The 22481-nt window shown below is 35.0% G+C and overlaps 1 long non-coding RNA gene across 1 annotated transcript; it reads right to left on the bottom strand.

Annotated features, from left to right (window-relative positions):
- Positions 1–1760: 1760 nt before the first annotated feature.
- LOC120881907 lies at positions 1761–13009 on the bottom strand. Its single transcript, XR_005725358.1, has 3 exons — positions 12913–13009; positions 4262–4264; positions 1761–1772 (listed from the first exon to the last, which is right to left on the bottom strand). It is a non-coding gene; the product is annotated as an uncharacterized LOC120881907 (long non-coding RNA).
- Positions 13010–22481: the final 9472 nt, after the last annotated feature.

Here is a 22481-nt window from a genome sequence, read left to right as displayed (position 1 = left end):
AGCTCTTTTTTAAGAAAGCTGAGCACCGTAGAATTGATGCTTTTGAACTTTGGTGTTAGAGAAGACTCTTGAAAATCCCTTGGACTACAAGGAGATCCAACCAGTCCATTCTAAAGGAGATCAGCCTTGGGTGTTCTTTGGAAGGAATGATGCTAAAGCTGAAACTCCAGTACTTTGGCCACGTCATAAGAAGAGTTGACTCATAGGAAAAGACTGATGCTGGGAGGGATGGGGGGCAGGAGGAGAAGGGGACGAAGGAGGATGAGATGGCTGGATGGCATCACCGACTCGATGGACATGAGTTTCAGTGAACTCTGGGAGTTGGTGATGGACAGGGAGGCCTGGCGTGCTGCGATTCATGGGGTCACAAAGAATAGGACACGACTGAGCAACTGAACTGAACTGAACTGAGCAGATCTATGTTCTTCCATGGTAGCTCAGTGGCAAAGAATCTGCCTGAAGTGCAAGAGTCATAGGAAACTCAGGTTCTATCCCTAAGTCGAGAAGATCCATTGGAAGAGGGCATGGCAACTCACTCCAACATTCTTGCCTGGAGAATACTATGGACAGAGGAGCCTGGCAAGCCAGAGTTCATAGGTTCACAAGGTGTCAGACATGAGTGAAGCAATTAAGCACAACAGATAAATGAGGAACAATTAACTCAAGAACAAAAGTACATAGTTCTTTTAAGTGTATATATACTATTCTTCAGAATAGACCATGTCTGCCGTCATAAAACAAGTCAACAAATTAAAAAAGATAGAAATTACATAGTGTCTTTTCTGAACTGAATAGATATCAATAACTAAAAGAAAACTGGAAAACACACAGATGTATGGAAAGAAAATAGCATACAGTTATATAAAGAAAGCTGAGCACCGAAGAATTGATGTTTTTGAACTGTGGTGTTGGAGAAGACTCTTGAGAGTCCCTTGAACTGCAAGGAAATACAACCAATCCATCTTAAAGAAGATCAGTCCTGGGTGTTCATTGGAGGGACTGATGTTGAAGCTGAAACTTCAATACTTTGGTCACCTGATGCGGACAGCTGACTCATTTGGAAAGACCCTGATCCTCGGAATGGTTGAGGGCAGGAGCAGAAAGTGACGACAGAGGATCAGATGGTTGGATGGCATCACCAACACAATGGACATGGGTTTGGGTGGACTCTGGGAGTTGGTGACGGACAGGGAGGCCTAGTGTGCTGCAGTTCATGGAGTCGCAGAGAGTCAGACACAACTGAGCAACTGAACTGAACTGAACTGAACTGATATAACTGGGACATCAAAAATAAATCACAAAGTAAATTATAAAATACATTAATGCAAAAGAAAAAAAAAACAATATGCAAAAACTCATATGATGCAGTAAAAGCAGTGATAAGGTAGAGATTTATAACTTTAAATGCATTTAAAAGAAGAAAGACAACTCTATATTTTAAGCTAGTAGAACATAAAATGCAAATTAAACTCAAAGCTACTAGGAGGGGGGATTAAATACTACATATTGAAGTGGAGATAAGTAAAATATAATAAAATAAATAAAATTTAAAAAATTAAAGATCAACAGTGTTGACAATCTTTTAGCTAGATTGACTAAATCAAACAGAAGAGTCAAATTATTAAATGGTGAAATTAGAAAAGAAAGTTTACTACTAATTTTACAGAGATAAAAAGGATTATAAAAGAATATTATGACATCAGTATGGCACTAAATTAGATACCTGGATTAAATGGACAGACTCTTAAAAACACTCAAAACTACCAAAATTTCTTCTCAGGAAGAAATAGAAAATCTGAAAATCTGAATAGGTATATAAAAACTAAGAAAACTGAATTCCTAATTAAAATCTCCTCCAAACGAAAATACAGTATCAAATTTTATTAATGTATCTTATCAAAAATTGTTAAAGCCTAAGCTCTAATCTTCAACTTTTTTCCAAAAAAATGACAAAAGAACATTTTCTAACTCATTCTATGAGGTCAGCATTGTCCTGAAAGCAGTCAAAGACACTGAAAGAAAACTGCAAATCAATATCCTTTATGAATATATTGGGTTGATTAAAAAAGTTTACTTGAGTTTTTACATAACATCTTACAGAAAACCTAAATGAACTTTTTGGACAACCCAATAGATTCAGAAACCCTCAACAAAATTCTAGCAAACTTAATTCAACAGCATATTAAAATTATTGTAACCAATTAGGATTTATCTCTGGAATATAAGGGTGATTTTTAAGTAGGAAAAGCAATCAATATAGTGTAACACATGAGTAGATTGAAGGGAAAAATGTGATCATAACAAATTGATCCAGAAAAATGTATTTGAAAAGAGCAAGCACCCTTTCATGATAAAGGCAGCCAGTAAACTAGAAACATAAAGAAATTTATCAATATGATAAAAGCCAAATAGGAAAAACCACAGCTAACATCATACTTAGGGATGATGAAAGACCAAAATGTTTCCCACTAGATAAGGAGCAAGACAAGGATGCCTGATTTTATCACTCAGATTCAACATATCAGTAGATATACTAGCTCAAGTGTTTAGGCAAAATAATAATAATAATAATAAGAAGAAGAAGCTAAAAGGCTTCCAGATTGGGAAAGAAATTATAAAACTATATCTTTGATGACAGGATCTTAGTTCTAGTAAACCCTAAAGAATACACACAAATACACATATGCACACACACACACACACACACATCTGTTAGAACTCATAGGCAAAACATCAAAATAGCAGTATACAAAATAAATATTAAAAAATCAGCTGTATGTCTACATACTAACACAAGCAATCCAAAAAGGAAATTAGGACACAGTTTCATTTACAGTAGAATCAAAAACAATAATACTTAACAATAAACTTAACAAAGTAAAAAGACTTGTATATTGAAAATATAAAAATATTGAGATAATACTCCATTGTGTATATGTACCACAGTATCTTATCCATCAGTCTGCTCATGGACATCTAGGTTGCTTCCATGTCCTAGCTATTATAAACAGTGCTGCGATGAACATTGGGGTACATGTGTCTCTTTCAATTCTGGTTTCCTTGGTGTGTATGCCCAGCAGTGGGATTGCTGTGTCATAAGGCAGTTCTATTTGCAATTTTTTAAGGAATCTCCACACTGTTTTCCATAGTGGCTGTACTAGTTTGCATTTCCACCAACAGTGTAAGAGGGTTCCCTTTTCTCCACATCCTCTCCAGCATTTATTGCTTGTAGACTTTTGGATTGCAGCCATTCTGACTGGTGTGAAATGGTACCTCATTGTGGTTTTGATTTGCATTTCTCTGATAAGGAGTGATGTTGAGCATCTTTTCATGTGTTTGTTAGCCATCCGTATGTCTTCTTTGGAGAAATGTCTATTTAGTTTTTTGGCCCACTTTTTGATTGGGTCGAGTATTACTCAGCCATTAAAAAGAATACATTTGAATCAGTTCTAATGAGGTGGATGAAACTGGAGCCTATTATGCAGAGTGAAGTAAGCCGGAAAGAAAAACACCAATACAGTATACTAACACATATATATGGAATTTAGAAAGATGGTAATGATAACCCTGTATGCAAGACAGCAAGAGACACAAATGTATAGAACAGACTTTTGGACTCTGTGGGAGAGGGAGAGGGTGGGATAATTTGGGAGAATGGCATAGTAACATGTATACTATCATGTAAGAAACGAATCTCCAGTCTACGTTCGATACAGGATACAGGAGGCTTGGGGCTAGTGCATGGGGATGATCCAGAGAAATAACATGGGGTGGGAGGTGGGAGGGGGGTTCAAGATTTGGAACTCATGTACAGCCGTGGCAGATTCATGTCAATGTATGGCAAAACCAATACAGTATTGTAAAGCAAAATAAAGTAAAAATAAAAATTAAAAAAATATATTGAGATAAGAAAATGAAGACACAAGTAAACAGAAAACTATCCTGTGTCCATGAATTGGAAGACAATAATGTTAAGATGTCAACATTACCCCCAAGTGATCTACAGATTCAGTGTAATCCCCATCAAAATCACAATGGTATTCGCAAAAAATGGAAAATCACATTCTAAAGCTCATATGGAATCTCGAGAGATTTAAATAGTTAAAACATTATTAAAACAAAGCTGAAGGATGACACCTTCCAAATTTCAACTCTTACTAAAAAGTATAGTACTCAGAAAAATGTAAAACTGGCATAAGGACAGACCTATAAACCAAAGGGATAGAATTAGGAACCCAGAGAAAAACTCACATTGGTTCACTAGCTCAGTCATGTCCAACTCCTTGAGACCGCGTGGACTGCAGCACGCCAGGATTCCCTGTCCATCACCGAATCATGGAGCTTGATCAAACTCATGTCTATCAAGTCGATGATGCAATCCAACTGTCTCATCCTCTGTCATCCCCTGCTCCTCCTGCCTTCAATCTTTCCCAGAATCAGGGTCTTTTCTAATGAGTCTGTTCTTCGCATAAGAAGGCCAAAGTATTGGAGCTTCAGCTTCAGCATCAGTCCTTCCAATGAATATTCAGGACTGATTTCCTTTAGGATGGACTGGTTGGATCTCCTTGCAGTCCAAGGGACTCTCAAGAATCTTCTCCAACACCACAGTTCAAAAGCATCAATTCTTTGGCTCTCAGGTTTCTTCCTAGTCCAACTCCCACATCCATACATGACTACTGGAAAAACCATAGCCTTGACTAGACGGAACTTTGTTGGCTAAATAATGTCTCTGCTTTTTAATATACTGTCTAGGTTGGTCATAGCTTTTCTTCCAAGAAGCAAGCGTCTTTTAATTTCATGGCTGCAGTCACCATCTGCAGCAATTTTGGAGCCCCAAAATTTAAGGTTTCTCACTGCTTCCATTGCTTCCCCATCTATTTACCATGAAGTGAATAGACTTGATGCAATGATCTTATTTTTTTGAATGTAGAGTTTTACGCCAACTTTTTCCCTCTCTTCTTTGACTTTCATCAAGAGGATCTTTAGCTCTGCTTCACTTTCTGCCATAAGTGTGGTGTCAACTGCATATCTGAAGTTAGTGATATTTCTCCAAGTAATCTTGATTCCAACATATGCTTCCTCCAGCCTGGCATTTTGCATGATGTACTATGAATAGAAGTTAAATAATCAGGGTGAATATATAAAGCTTTGACATACTCCTTTCCCAATTGGAATCAGTTCATTGTTCAATGTCTGGTTCTAACTGTTGCTTCTGGACCTGCATACATTTCTCAGGAGGCAGGTCTGCTGGTCTGGTATTCCCATTGCTTTAAGAATCTTCAGCAGTTTGTTGTGATCCACAAAATGTTTTTGGCATAGTCAAGAAAGCAGAAGTAGATTTTTTTCTGGATCTTTCTTGCTTTTTCGATGATCAGATGTTGGCAATTTGATCTCTGGTTGCTCTGCCTTTTTAAAATACTATTTGAACATCTGGAATTTCTCTGTTCATGTACTGTTGAAGCCTTTCTTGGAGAATTTTGAGCATTGGTTTGCTAGCCTGTGTGATGAGAATAATTGAACAATAATTTGAACATTATTTGGCATTGCCTTTCTTTGGGATTGGAATGAAAACTGACCTTTTCCAGTCCTGTGGTCACTGCTGAGTTTTCCAAATTTGCTGGCATATTGATTGCAGCACTAAAGCAGCAACGTCTTTTATGATTTGAAATAGCTCAGGTGGAATTCCATCACCTTCACTAGTTTTGTTCATAGTGATGCTTCCTAAGGCCCATTGACTTAGCATTCCAGGATGTGTCTCTCCAGGTGAGTGATCACACCATCATGCTTATCTGGGTCATAAAGATCTTTTCTATATAGGTCTTCTGTGTATTCGTGACACCTCTTCTTAATATCTTCTGCTTCTTGTAGGTCCATACGCTTTCTGTCCCTTATTGTGCCCATCTTTGCATGAAATGGAGATATTTCTCCAAAGAAGATACAAAAGTTGCCCACAAGCACATGAAATAATTCTGAGTATCATTAGTCATTAGGAAAATGAAAATAGAAACCACAATTAGATATCACTTCATGTCTGCTGAGATGTGTGAATATATGTTGCTGTTGTTCAGTCACTCAGTTTTGTCTGACTCTTTGTGATCCCATGGACTGCAGCACACTGGGCTTCCCTCTCCTTCACCATCTTCCTGAGTTTGCTCAAAGTCATGTCCATTGAGTCAGTGATGACATCCAACCATCTCATCCTGTGTTGCCCACTTCTCCTCTTGCCTTTGATCTTTCCCAGCATCAGGGTATTTTCTAATGAATATAATATATAAACTTATTATATAATGTATAATATGTATACATATATATATGTAAATAGAAAGTCAATTTTGGCATGGATGTGGAAAAATCAGAACCTTAAAAGTTTCTTGGTGTTGATGTAAAAGGATGCCCCTGCTGTGAAAAACAGTTTGACAATTCTTCAGATGCTTGCCATAGAATTACCATATAACCCAACAGTTTCCCTTCTACCTATAAACTTAGAAACATTGAAAATAAGCCTTCAAACACACAATTGTACATTAGTATCCACAGCCACACTGTTCATAATTGCTAAAATATTGTAACAACGGAAGGATTCATCAACGGATAACTGGATAAACAAAATATGTTAGACGTGAGGAATTGAATATTATCCAACCAAACAAAAATAATGAATTTCTTATACATACTACAAAGATTCATGAATGAATCTTGAAAATATGCTTTTATGAAGTAAGTCAGGCACAAATTAACCAATATTTAATTATTCCACTTACATGACATACCTAGAATAGGCAAATCAAATTTATAGTGATTGAAAGTAGAATAGTGGTTACCAGGGCCTGGGGGTAAGAAAGGTAATAGAGTTTCTATTTGAAGTGATAAATCATTTTAGAAATAGTGGTGATGGTTGTAAAAAAAAATGTGAATGTTACTGATGTCACTGAATTTTACACTAAAATGTGGTTAAAATAGCAAATTTTCTAGGTTCTTTTCTCCTTTTTTATCCTATAATCCTAGAGCCCCACCTCATGTTAATGTCAGAAGTAATGCCAATGATAATGTGATAACAATTTTTACTTTAAAAATGAGGATACAGAATGACAGATTGAAACATAAACTTGAAAAATTGATTCAGGAAGTCTGTGGTATAGCTTAATTTAGGATTATCAGGAATTCATTTCTTAACACAGTCTTCTTCTCATCAACATCCTCAGCACACACACACACACACACACAAACACACATACCATGCCCTGTTAACTGTAGTTCTTAACATGTACTGGCTGATCTTTAATGTGTTTTGCTAAATTACTCTCTTTAAGTCATTGGTTGCCCATTTTAAAATGTAATTTACAAAGTGAGCAGCTAGATTTTTGTGGTATTCATTGTGCCAGTTCTTTAAACCCAAAGATATATCTATGAGGGAACAAAGAGTTAAGGATGTCTTTTAAAAGTGGCTACACAGCTACACACCTATTGTTGTTGTTTAGTTGCTAAGTCATGTCCAACTTATGTTACCCCATGAGGTATAAACCACCAGGCTTCTATGTCTATGGGATTTCCCAGGCCAGAATACTTGAGTGGGCTGCCATATTCTTCTCTGGGGGATCTTCCTAACCCAGTGATTAAACTCACATCTCCTGCATTGACAGGTGTATCCTCTACCAATGAGACACGTGGTACATCATCTCTGTGTGGAAAAGAAAATAAGAATCAACTATCTATAGAAAAAGAGCAATCCCATGAGTAAAGGCAAGTATATAGTAAGGGCTAAGGATCAAGACTCATTTATGGGCTGCTTACAGTAGATTCACTTCAGACCTAAAAACAAAAACAGATTGAAAGTTAAAGAATTGTAAAGGATAATCCATCCAAATAAAAGTGAAAGGAAAGCCACAGTAGTAATGGTAATATAAGAAAAGTGGACTTTTAGAGATCAAGATGGCAGAATCAGAAGACTTGGGGTTCACATCTCCCCACAAGCATATCAAGAATGCATTTTTAGTGGAACAATTCATACAGAATACCTGCTGAATACTAGCAGAAGGAACTTGGATATTTAGAAAGAAACCAAAACAAGAAATAATCTCCATATAACTGAGAAGGATGAAGGAGGGAATGGAAGACAAAGAAGTTAATAAATGGGATGGGACCAACATCCCTAGGAGGCAACTGAAGGAGAGGATTTACCACCCATTCACCAGTGGTGAAATACCCTGAAATAGAATAAGGGCTATTGGGGGGAAGTTCGATGACCAGCCTGTGCCATCCAGGACAGAGTGAGACTTGAACGGACTGTGTATGCCACAGCTCTGCACACCCAAGACTGAGATGACTGTGCACCAATGATATTGTGGGTTGGGTGCTGAAGTATGGGATTGGGAGAGTGGACCCAGGGAAAGGACAGCTGTTGGCTGTCTGAAGATAGCCTGAAGGGATGAGTGTGAGGAGTTCCATGGCAAGGAATGCTCATAATGGAAGTGAAAACAGCCTTAGAATTGAGATGCCATTGTTGAGTGGCATGCAAGGGTCAGCGTGGCCACAACAGTCTCCCCACACACTAGCCTCTATCTTCATGAGCACTTAGAGGGACTTCCAACAGAGCAAGTATGTTCACTCATGTTGTTGACACCTTGATCCCTTCATGCCTAAACAAGCATGATACCCCAGCCAGTTGCCAACATTTTCTCTTCCCGCTTATGCAAACAAGCATGCATAGTTGTTGCCTTTTTCCAATCTTGCCTGGGTAGGGAGCAGACACTTGAGGGTGGCCTATATGCAAAGGTGAGCCCAAAATCAAGGATGAGCCCACGGGACTGTGTGACTAAAAAAGAGGAACTGAAATCTCTGTGTAGCTGTAGAAACCATGAATTAATCCCACACAATTTGCCTGATATATCCAAAAACTCTGGAACATCTGAATGGAAAACAAGTCCTCCCAAGAATGCTCAAACTACCGCACAGTTGCACTCATCTCACATGCTAGTAAAGTAATGCTCAAAATTCTCCAAGCTAGGCTTCAGCAGTACATAAACCGTGAACTTCCTGATGTTCAAGCTGGTTTTAGAAAAAGCAGAGGAACCAGAGATCAAATTGCCAACATCTGCTGGATCATCAAAAAAGCAAGAGAGTTCCAGAAAAACATCTATTTCTGCTTTATTGAGTATGCCAAAATATTTGACTGTGTGGATCACAATAAACTGTGGAGAATTCTGAAAAAGATTGGCATACCAGATCACCTGACCTGCCTCTTGAGAAATCTGTATGCAGGTCAGGAAGCAACAGAACTGGACATGGCACAACAGAATGGTTCCAAATAGGAAAAGGAGTACATCAAGGCTGTGTGTTGTCACCCTGCTTATTTAACTTCTATGCAGAGCACATCATGAGAAATGCTGGACTGGAAGAAACACAAGCAGGAATCAAGATTGCTGGGAGAAATATCAATAACCTCAGATATGCAGATGACACCACCCTTATGGCAGAAAGTGAAGAGGAACTAAAGAGCCTCTTGATGAAAGTGAAAGAGGAGAGTGGAAAAGTTGGCTTAAATCTCAACATTCAGAAAACCAAGATCATGGCATCTGGTTCCATCACTTCATGGGAAACAGATGGGAAAACAGTGGAAACAGTGTCAGACTTTATTTTGGGGGGGGCTCCAAAATCACTGCAGATGGTGATTGCAGCCATGAAATTAAAAGATGCTTACTCCTTGGAAGAAAAGTTATGATCAACCTAGATAGTATATTCAAAAGCAGAGACATTACTTTGCCGACTAAGGTCTGTCTAGTTAAGGCTATGGTTTTTCCCGTGGTCATGTATGGATGTGAGAGTTGGACTGTGAAGAAGGCTGAGCACCGAAGAATTGATGCTTTTGAACTGTGGTGTTGGAGAAGACTCTTGAGAGTCCCTTGGACTGCAAGGAGATCCAACCAGTCCATTCTGAAGGAGATCAGCCCTGGGATTTCTTTGGAAGGAATGATGCTAAAGCTGAAGCTCCAGTACTTTGGCCACCTCATGCGAAGAGTTGACTCATTGGAAAAGACTCTGATGCTGGGAGGGATTGGGGGCAGGAGGAGAAGGGGACTCCCGACAGAGGATGAGATGGCTGGATGGCATCACTGACTCAATGGACGTGATTCTGAGTGAACTCCGGGAGTTGGTGATAGACAGGCAGGCCTTGCTTGCTGCGATTCATGGGGTTGCAAAGAATCAGGCACGACTGAGCGACTGATGTGGACTAAATGTTTGGATAAACCTAGAGCCTATTATACAGAGTGAAATAAGTCAGAAAGAGAAAGAGAGATATCATATACTAATGCATATATATAGAATCTAGAAAGATGTTATTGACAAATTTAATTGCAGGGCAACAATGGAGAAATAGACCTAGAGAACAGACTTATGGTCATGGGGAAGAGGGGCAGAGAGAGTGAGATGTATGGAGAGAGTAAGATGGAAACTTACATTACCATATGTAAAATAGATAGCTAATGGGAATTTTCTGTATGACTCTGGGAACTCAAATAAGGATTCTGTATCAATCCAGAGGGGTGGGATGGTGAAAGGGATGGGAGGGAACTTCAAGAGGGAGGAATCACGGATGTACCTATGGCTGATTCATTTTGATGTTTGTCAAAAAATCGAAAAATTGTGTAAAGCAATTATCCTTCATTTAATATATATATTTATTATATTAATAATCATATTATATATGTATTCTATTAAATATATAAATATAAAATAATTATAAAAGTAAAATAAATATTAGATAGTTATAAATATAATATATATATAATATAAATATGAATGATAATATAAATAATTATAAGTAAGGGAACAGCGATAAATAGCATACAAGGGGATCCCCATAAGGTTAACCGAAACTTTCAAGAGAAACTTTGCAGGCCAGAAGGGAATAGCAGGACAAACTTAAAGTAATGAGGAAAAACCTTACAACCAAGATTACTCTATCTAGCCAGGATAGTATTTAGATTTGGAAGAGAAATTGAAAACTTTACAAATAAATGTTAACAGAAGCCAGTAACACCAAACCAGCTTTACAATAAATGCTCAAGGAAGTTTACTAGACAGAAAATAAAAAAGAAAAAATAGGCCTACAAAAACAAACACAAAACAATAAAGTAAATGACAATAAAATTATATATACCAATAATTGACTTAAATGTCTGTTTGTGTGTGCTCAGTCATGTCCAACTCTGTGCAACCCCATGCACTATTGGCTGCCAGGCTCCTCTGTCAATGGAATTCTCCAGGCAAGATTATTGGAGTGGGTTGCCTTTTCCCACACCATGGGATATTTCCAACTCAGTGATTAAACCCACATCTCTTGTATCTCTTGCCTTGGTAGGTGGATTCTTTACCATTGCACTAACTGGGAAGCCCATAAATTGGACTAAGTGCTCCAATCAAAAGACATTAACTAAATATATACAAAAACAAGACTCTTATATATGTTGCCTACAAGAAACCAACTTCAGACCTAGAGACACATACAGACTGAAACTGAGGTAATCAGAAAAGATATTCCATGCAAAGAGAAATTAAAAAAAAAAAAACTGGAGTAGCAATAGTCATCTCAGATAAAATAAACTTTAAAATAATGACTGTTTCAAGAGAGAAAGGACAGTACATAATGATCAATGGATCAATCCAAGAAGAAGATAGAACAATTATAAATATTATGTACCCAACAAAGGTAAGGCAAATACTAACAACTATTAAAGGAGAAATAGAGAATGACATGATATTAGTGCAGAAATTTAAAACCATAATCACACCACTGGACAGATCTTCCAGTCAAAAAATTAATATGGAAACACAACTTTAAATAATACACTGGACCAGTTGAACCTAATTGATATATCCAGGGCATTTCATTGAAAAAGAAAATATTTCAGTTATTTTTTTCAGTGAACGTGAAACTTTCTCCAGGATAGATCACATCATGGGACACAAAGCAAGACCTTTTAAATTAAAAACTAAATAAATAAATCATTTCAGTCAACTTTGACAACCACAATGCTATATGAAAATATATCAACTACAGGGGAAAAACAAACAAATGCATAGAGGTTAAATAACACACTTCTGAATAACCAACAGATCACTGAAGAAATTAAAATATACCTAGAAACAAATATCAATGAAAACATGAAAATTCAAAATCTATGGGATGCACTAAAGGCAGTTTATCAATAAGAGGGAATTTTATAGGAATACATGCCTACTTCAAGAAACAAGAAAAAGCATCAAATATACAACCTAACCCTAGAGTTTCAGATGATAAAGAATTTGCCTGTGATCCTTGGCTTGGGAAGGCCCTCCCTGGAGAACATAATGGCAATCCACTCCAGTATGCTTACCAGGAGAATCCCATAAACGCAAGAGCCTGGTGGACTATAGTTCATAGGGTCACAAAGACTTGGACATGATGGATAGACTTACACTCACTAACTCAACCTTATACTTAAAGCAACTGGAAAAAGAACAAAATATTCAAAGTTAGTAGAAGGAAAGAAACCATAAGGTTCAGAGCAGAAATAAATGAAAAGGAAATGAAGGAGACAGTACCAAAGATAAAATGAAAGGCTGGTTCTTTTATAAAATAAAATTGACAAAACATTAGCCAGACTCACCAACAAGAAAGAGACAAGACTCAAATCAATAAAATTAGAACTGAACACAAAGAAGTTATGAAAACACAGAAAAATAAAGTATTATGAGATACTACTACAAGCAGGTATATGCCAAGAAAATGGACAACCTGGAAGAAATGGACAGATTCTTAGAAAAGTATAGCACTCCAAAACTTCGCCAGGATGAAATAGCAAATATGAACAGACTAATCATAAGCATAAAAAACAAAAGAGTTTTCAAAAATCTTCTAAAAACAACACCAACAAAAGAACTAACACCTATTCTGCTCAAACGCTTCCAGAAAATTACAGAGGAAGGAAAATTCCCAGACTTATTCTATGTGGCCACCATCACCCTGGTACCAAAATTCCAAAGAAAAATATATCAAAGACCAATATCTCCAATGAATATAGATGCAAAAATTCATCAACAAAATTCTAGCAAATAGAATTCAACAACACAATAAATGGAAGACACATCATGATAAAAGTGGTTTGACCACAAGGATGCAAGGATTCTTCAACATATAGAAATAAATCAGCATGATACACCATATTAACAAATTGAAAAATAAAAAACACAAGATAAAAAATAAATATAAATATGTTGATCATCTCATTAGATATAGGGAAGGCTTTTCACAAAATTCAACACCCATTTATGACAAAGACTCCAGAAAGTAGGCATAGAAGGAATATACCTCATCATAATAAAGGCCATATACAACAAACCCACAGGAAAAAATTATTCATAATGGTGAAAATTTGAAAGCATTTCCTCTAAGATCAAGAAAAAGACAAGGATTCCTATTCTCATTGCTATTACTCGACATACTTTTGGAAATCTTAATCACAGCAACCAGAAAAGAAAGTAAAATAAAAAGAATGAAGATTGGAAAAGAAGTAAAATTCTCACTGTTTAAAGATGACATGATAGAATACATAGAAAACCCTAAAGATACCACCAGAAAATTGCTAGACCTAATCAATTAATATAGTGAAGTTTCAGGATAAAAAAATTAATACATAGAAATTCCTTGCATTCTTATATACTAACAATGAAAAATCAAAAAGAGAAATTAAGAAAACAATCCTTTTCACCATTGCAACAAAAAAATAAAATATCTAGGAAGAAACCTACCTAAAGAGACAAAAAACTGTATGCAGAAATCTATAAGAAACTGATGAAAGAAATAAAAGACAACACATACAGAGAGATATACAATGCTCCTAGAATGGAAAAATCAATATTGTGAAAATGACTATAGTACTCAAGAAATTTACAAATTCAGGGCAATCCTTATTAAACTACTAATCACATTTTTCATAGAACTAGAACAAAAAAAATCACAATTTGTATTTAGACACAAAAGACCCCAATAGCCAAAGCAATCTTAAGAAGAAGACTATACTAAAAATCTAAAGTCATCAAGACAGCATGATATAGAAACAAAGGGAATAAGATATAAAACCCAGAGATAAACCCACACACCTATGGACACCTTATCTTTGACAAAGAGGAAAGAATATACAATGGATAAAATCTTCAATAAGTGGTGCTAGGAATATTGGACTTAAAAAAATGAAATCAGAACACTTTCTAACACCATACACAAACATAAACTCAAAGTCAATTAATACCTAAATATAAAAATATAAATTTTTTAGAGGAAAACGAGCAGAACACACCTTGACATAAAACACAGCGAGATCCTCTGTGGCCCACCTACTAGAGTAATGGAAATTAAAAAAAAGAAAAAAAAAGCAAACAAACAAAAAAGTGAGCTCTAATTAAACCTAAAAGCCTTTGTACTCTGAAGGAAACTATAAAGAGGATGAAAATGCATCCTTCAAAATGGTAGAAAATAATAGCTAATGAAACGACTAACAAAGGATTCATCACCAAAATATACAAGCAGTTCATGCAGCTCAATACCAGAAAAACAAACAACCCAATCAAATATTGGACAGAAGACCTTAACAGACACTTCCCCAAGAAAGACATGAAAAGACAGCAATCTTGTTCATTATTAGAGAAATGCAAATCAAAACTACATTGAGGCATCTACTCATACTTGTTAGAGTGGCCATCTTCAAGAAATCTACAAAAAATGAATGCTGGAAAGGGTGTAGAGGAAAGGGAACTCTCTTGCACTGTTGGTGGGAATGTGAATTGATACAGCCACTATGGAGAAGAGTATGGAGATTCTTTAGAAAATTAGAATAAAATTTCCAGCAATTCCACTACTGGGCATACATCCTGAGGAACATGCATCCCAATATTTATCACAGCACTATTTACAATGGCTAGGACATGGAAGCAACTTAGATGTCCATCAACAGAAGAATGAATAAAGAAGTTTTTGTGCATATACACAAAAGGAACACATTTGACTCAGTTTTAATAATGTGAATGAACTAGAGCCTATTATAAAAAGTGAAGTAAATCAGTAATTGAAAATAAAATATTACATATAAACATATATGTGCAGAATCTAGAAAGATGGTATTGATGAACCTATCTACAGGACAGCCATGAAGATGCAGACATAGGGAACAAACTTGTGGATAAAGGATGGTGGGGGTGGAGAGGGTGGGTTGAACTGAGAGTAGCACTCTAACTTATACATTATCATATGTAAAATTAGATAGCCAGTGGAAATTTACTGCATGATGAAAAGAGTGCAAATCTGGTGTCTATGATAATCTAGAGGGGTGGGATAGGGTTTTAGGTGGGACAGAGGTTCAAGAAGGAGGCAGCATACGTATCCCTATGGCTGATATATGTTGATATATTGCAAAAACCAACACAACATTGTATATTAATTATCCTCCAATTAAAAATATATCAATTACAAAAGAATAAATCAATTGAAGATAAAATTTACAAAATGCAAAAACACATGGCTAAACAATATGTTATTACATAATCAAAGAAACCCTGAATAAGTCAAAGAGGGAATAAAATATATATACATATGCCTAGAGACAAAGAAACAATGAATATACCACAACTCGGAACTTATAGGAGATAGCAAAAGCAGTTCTAAGAGGAAAGTTTATAGCAATAGAATCTTACCTCAAGAATCAAGAAAAAGTATGCTGAGCAACTATAAACCAACAACACGGGCTATCTAAGGAAATAGATAAATTCTTAATAAAATAAAACTTTTTAAGACTGAACCAGAGAGAAATAGAAAATATGATCAGATCAGTCACACATTTTGAAGTTGAAGCTATGATTTAAAATCTTCCAAAAACAAAGAATTCCAGGATCAAATGGATTCACAGACAATTTTTATCAAATGTTTACAGATAGAGTTAACACCTACTCTTCTGAAACTCTTCCCCCAAACTGCAAGGGAATAAACATTTTCAAGGTCATTCTGCAAGGCTGCCTTCACCCTCATACCAAAGCCAGATGAAGATATCACAAAAAAAGAAAAAAAAAGAAAATCACATTCCAATAACACTGATGAACATAAAATCAAAAGTCCTCAACAAAATATTAGGAAACTAATTCAACAACACAATAAAACGATCATACACCATGATGAAGATGATTTTATCCCAGGGATGTGAAGATTTTATAATATTTGCAAGTTAGTGAGATACACCATATCAACAAATTGAATAATAAAAACCACATGATCATCTCAATCAATGCAGAAAAGCTTCTGACAAAATTTAAAATTAATTCATGATAGAAACCACTCAAGAAAGTGCTCTTGGAGAGAGAATATACCTTTATTAAACATAATAACGACCATATAGGACAAACTCACAGCTAACATCGTATTCAATGGTAAAAATATGAAAGCATTTCTTCTAAGATCAACAGCAAGACAAGTATGTCCACTTTTTGCCACTCTTATTCAGCATTATTTTGTGAGTTTTAGCCATCGCTGTCAGAAAAGAAAAAAAAAGGAACCCAAATTGGAAAAGAAGTAAAATTGTCACTGTTTTCATATGACAGGATACTATACGTAGAAAATCCTAAGGATGTTAACAGAAAACTACTAAAGATTATGAATGAATTTGGTAAAGTTATGGGGTAAAAATTAATAAACAGAACTCTCTTGCATTCCTATGTACTCTCAACAAATAAGAAATAGAGATTAATGAAACAATTCCACTTACCATTGAATAAAAAAGCATAAAATACTTAGGGACAAATCTACCTAAAGAAGCAAAGGACCAGGACTCAGAAAACTTTGAAATGCTGATGAAAGTAATAAAACAAGACACAAGCAGATGGGAATATATACCATGTTCTTGGATTTAAAAATACCAATATTGTGAAAACAATATACTACCCAAAGAAAACTACAAATTTAATCCCATTGCTATGAAATCACCAATGGCATTTTTCACAGAATTAGAAACAAAAGTTACAATTTGTATGGGAAAACAAAAGAACACTAATATCCAAAGCAATCAAGAGAAAGAGAATCAAAGCTAGAGGAATGCTGTCTGATTTCAAACAATACTACAAAGATACACTTATCAAAACAGTATGCTACTAGCATGAAAACAGAAATATAAGTCAATGGAACAGGGGAGAACAACATTTAGAATCCTATTCCAAAGAGAGAATAAGGAGAATGGAACAGGGTTTATCCTGAGATCAACCCATGCTCCTATGGTCACCTAATCTATGACAAATGAGGCAGGCATGTACAACGAAGAAAATAGTCTCTTTAATAATTCATGCTGGGAACACTGGACAGGTCCATGTAGGAAAAATGAAATTAGAATACACTCTAACACCATACACAAAATAAACTCAAAATGGATTAAAGACTGAAATTTATGGCTGGATATCATAACAGAAAACTTTTAGAAGAAAACAGAAAAAAAGTTTTCTTACATAAATTCCAGCAAGACCTTTTTCAATCCATTTGTATCCCTTAGTCACAGTAGCCAGAATATGGAAGAAATCTTAATGCTCATCTACAGAGGAATAAAGAAGACATGGTATGGAATAAAGAAGACATGGCATATTACTCAGACATAAAAAATGAACAAAACTGTGCCATTTGCAGCAACATGGCTGGACCAAGAGATTCTGTTACTGAGTGAAGTAAATCAGACAGAGATAAATAAATACCTTATGGGATCATTTATATGTAAAACATAAAAATGGTTATAAATGAACTTATCTACAAAATTTAAATAGAGTTACAAATGTAGAAAATAAACTTATGGTTACCAGGGTAAAAGGGAAGTAGGGTAAACTGGAAGATGGTGATTGACATATATACATTTATATATATATATATATATATATATATATATATATATATATAATAGATATGTATTTAACAAGGACCTACTGTATAGCACAAGGAAATCTACTGAATACGGTGTAATGGCCAATATAGAAAAGAACCTAAAAAAGAGTGGCTACATGTATTTGTATAACAGATACACTTTACTGCATACCTGAAAGTAACAACACTGTAAATCAATTATATTCCAATTAAAAATTTAAAAGCAAATATAAAATATCCACATAATCAGCATTAACACATTATATTAAAAGGATTATTCAGAAATGTTAAGAAAATGATATTCATGTTGTTTTCCTGGTGAAAGAAAACTACCAAGTTTATGTGAGCATGTGATGAGGGGTCCTCATATATATATCTGTATTATTTATTGTAATAAAACACCTACAAATAGGACAAAATAAAGAGTAGACTTTAAAATAGCACCCATCACAAAAGACAAAGAAGGGCATCATATAATTATACAGGATGAATGTAAGAAAATGATGTAACATTCATTAACATATATTCACCTAACATAGAAATGCCAAAAAATATACAGCAAATATTAACAGATATAAAAGGAAACATTGACAATAATACAATAGTAGGGGATTTTAACATTTTACTTAAATAATTAACAGATCACTGAGACAGAATATAAATAAAGAAACAGTAGTCTTAATTCACACAGGAGACCAGTTAGACTTAATAAATATCTATAAGATATTTTTTTCCCCTAAAAGACAGCAGAATGCATATTCTTTTCAAGTACACATGGAACATTCTCTAGAATAGATCACATGCTGGGCCATAAAGAAATTCTCAACAAATTTATGAGGACAGAAATAATATCAAGCATTTTTTCTGATCATGATGGCGTGAAACTAGAAATAAACTTTAGGAAGGAGAAAGTGAAAAGCACAAACATGTGGAAACTAAACACATAGTACTAAAAATGGGCTAATGAAGAAATCAAAGAGGAGACCAAATAATGCCTCAAAACAAATGAGAAAGAAAACAACTTTCAGATATCTATGGGATGCAGCAAAAGCAGTTCTAAGAGAAAATGTCATACCAATTCAGGCCTACCTCAAGAAGCCAGAAAAATATCAAATAAGCAACCTAACTTTCCATCTAAAAGAATTAGAGAAATGACAACAAACAAATGCCAAAGTTAACAGAAGGAAGAAAATCAGAGAATAGATAAAACAGAGCCACAAAAAACAATAGATATGAACCAGGAAACCAACAATTATCCCTTTGAAGAGACAAAAAACATAATAATCTTTTAGTCAGATTCACTGAGAGTAAAAGAAGATGCAAGTCAAGAAATGAAGAAACAAAAGAGGAGCAATAACAACTGATACCACAGAGATAACAACAACAACAACAACACAAACAGTTACATGCTTACTAATTGAACAACCTACAAGAAACAGATTCATTTGTAGAAGAATACAGCATTCCAAACTTAATCAGGAAGAATGGACTGAGGTTAAATGTTGTGAAATTGAATTTGAGAGTAAAAAGAAAACACAACTCTCAACAAACAAATGTCCAAGATAAGATGGTTTCATAGAAGAATTTTAGTAAACATATAAGCTAATATGTATCATTCTCAAAGTATTTAAAAAAATTAAAGATAATGGAAGTCTCCCAAATTCACTCTACTAGACTACCATTTCCCTGATAACAAAATTAGGGACACTAAAACAAGGAAAATTAGCAGCCTATGTTTCTGACAAGTATAGGCACAAAAATCCATACCTGAATATTAGCAAACAGAATTCAACAAAATATTAAAAATAACAAAAGTCAGATCAATTGGGATTTATTCCAGATATATAAGGGTGGTTTAGTCTTTGCAAATTGATCAATTTGATACACCATATTAACAAAAAGAAACAAAAATCAATTATCATCTCAATAGAAGCAGACAAAAGTATTAGGAAAATATCAACATCTATTTATGATAGAAACTCTCATCAAAGTTGCTGTAAGAGCAATATATGTCAGCACAATAAAAGCTGTTTATGAAAAAAAATTAATATAGTATAGTAACATTCAAAGCTGTGGTCCTTGACTATATAAAAAACAGCTTTTTTTTTTCCAGTAGTCATGATTGGATTTGAGAATTGGACCACAAAGGAAGATGGGAGCCAAAGAACTGGTGCTTTTGACTGTGGTGTTGGAGAAGACTCCTGAGAGTCCCTTGGACTGCAAGGAGATCAAATCAGTCAATCCTAAAGAAAATGCATCCTGAATATTCATTGGAAGGACTGATGCTGAAGCTGAAACTCCAATACTTTGGCCACCTGATGTGAAGAACTAACTCATTGGAAAAGACCCTGATGGTGGGAGAGATTGACAGCAGGAGGAGAAGGGGACGACAGAGGATAAGATAGTTAGACGGCATCACCGACTTGATGGGCATGAGTTTGAGCAATCTCCAAGAGTGCGTGATGAACAGGGAAGCCTGGCATGCTTCAGTCCACAGGGTCACAAAGAGTTGGACGCAACTGAGAGACTGAACTGAACAGGCTGAAAAATTCACTGCTAGCATCATATTCAGTAGTGCAATTGAAATATTTTCCTTTGAAATTAGTAACAAAGATGCCCACTCTAACCACTTCTATTTAACAAAATATTAGGAGTACACCAGGGCTTCCCTGGTTACTCATATGGTAAATAATCTGCCTGGAGTGTGGGAGACCCACATTCAATCCCTGGGTCAGGAAGATCCCCTGGAGAAGGAAATGACATCCCACTCCAGTATTCTTGCCTGGAGAATCCTACAGATAGAGGGGCCTGTTGAGCTACAGTCCACAGAGTCACAAAAATTCAGACATGGCTGAGTAACTAACACACTACAAAATCTAGGAATAGCAATAAAACAAGAAAAAGAGATAAATGATATCCAAATTAGAATGGAAGAGATAAAACTGTCAGTATTTGCAGATAGCATGGCACTATATATAGAAAACCAAATTATCCACACAATAAAATTAGAAGTAAAAAATGAATTCAGTACAGATGCAGGGTAGAGAATTAATATACAGAAATCTACTTATTTCCTATACATTAATAATAAACTATGAGACATAGAATTTAAGGAAACAATCCAATTTACAATAGTATAAAAACTAATAAAATACCTGGAAATAAATATACCCAAGAAGGTCAAAAGCCTATACTCTGAAAACTGTAAAATATTGATGAAGGAAATAGAAAATAAAACATAGATGAAAAAGTGTATTTTGTTCTTGAATTGGAATCATTTAAAATTATTAAAACGTCCATACTATTCCAACCAATCTACAGATGAATGCAATCCCTATCAAAATATCCATGACATTTTTCTAAAAAGTAGAAAAAATAATCATTAAATTTATATGGAACCACAATGGAGCCTGAATTCCATAGTATCTTTGAGATAAAAGAACAAAACTGAATGGATCACACCACCATCTTCAGATTGTACTACAAAGCTATAGTAATCAAAATAGTATGGTATTGACAATAAACAGACATAGATAAATGAAACAGAATAGAGAGCTCAAAAATGATCCCACACACATAATCAATTGATCTATGACAAAGGAGTAGAAAAAAGATTATTGTCAACATGTGGTTCTAGGAATACTGAACAGCTACATGTAAAATAAAAAAGGAAATTAGAACATGTTCTCACAATATATACAAAAAAAAAAAAACTTAAAATGGATTAGATTTAATGCAAGACCTGAAATTATAAAATGACTAGAAGAGAACATAGGCAGAACATTCTTTGACATAAATAGTAGCAATAGTTGTTGGATCTGTTTCCTAAGGCAGAATTAATAAAAGCAAAAATAAACAAATAGGACCAAATTAAACTCAAAAGCTTTTTTAACAGAGAAAAAAACAGTGACAAAATTAAAAGTCAGCCTATATAATTCAAAAAAAGTATTCTTAAATGATATGACCAATGAGGGATTAATACCCAAATTTATAAACAGTCCATGGAACTCTATATCAAAGAAACAGAGATTCTGAGTAAAGAACTGGCAAAACTGAATAGACATTTTACTAAGGTAGATATACAGATGGCCAACAGAATAATGAAACAATGTTCACCATACCTATCAAAGAAATGCAAATAAAAAATGAGATATCGCCCACATCTGTCTAAATGGCTATCATCAATATGTGCACAAATAACAAATGTTGTTGAGAATGTGGAGGAAAAGGAACACTAGTATTCTTTTGATGAGATTTTCAATTGTTGCAGCCACTGTGGAAGCCATTTCATAGGTTCGTCAAAAAACTAAAAATAGACAACCAATCATATGATTCAAAAGTCCTACTACCCCCTGCCCCCGGTATATATCAAAGAAACAAAACAAAACATGATACAGGGACCCTAATGTTCATAACAGTATTATTTATAACAGTAGAGATATGGCAGCAACCTAAACATCCATTAACAGATGAACAGATAAAAGTATGAAGAGATACATATAAATATAACTGTATTTCTATCTCTATACACATCCATTTGAATATTACTCAGCCATAAAGG

The sequence above is a fragment of the Oryx dammah genome, unplaced genomic scaffold, assembly GCF_014754425.2.
Source record: "Oryx dammah isolate SB20612 unplaced genomic scaffold, SCBI_Odam_1.1 HiC_scaffold_23, whole genome shotgun sequence".
Lineage (NCBI taxonomy): Eukaryota > Metazoa > Chordata > Mammalia > Artiodactyla > Bovidae > Oryx > Oryx dammah.
Note: the sequence above shows the minus strand (reverse complement) of the source record. Positions and strands in the feature narration are given on the sequence as shown.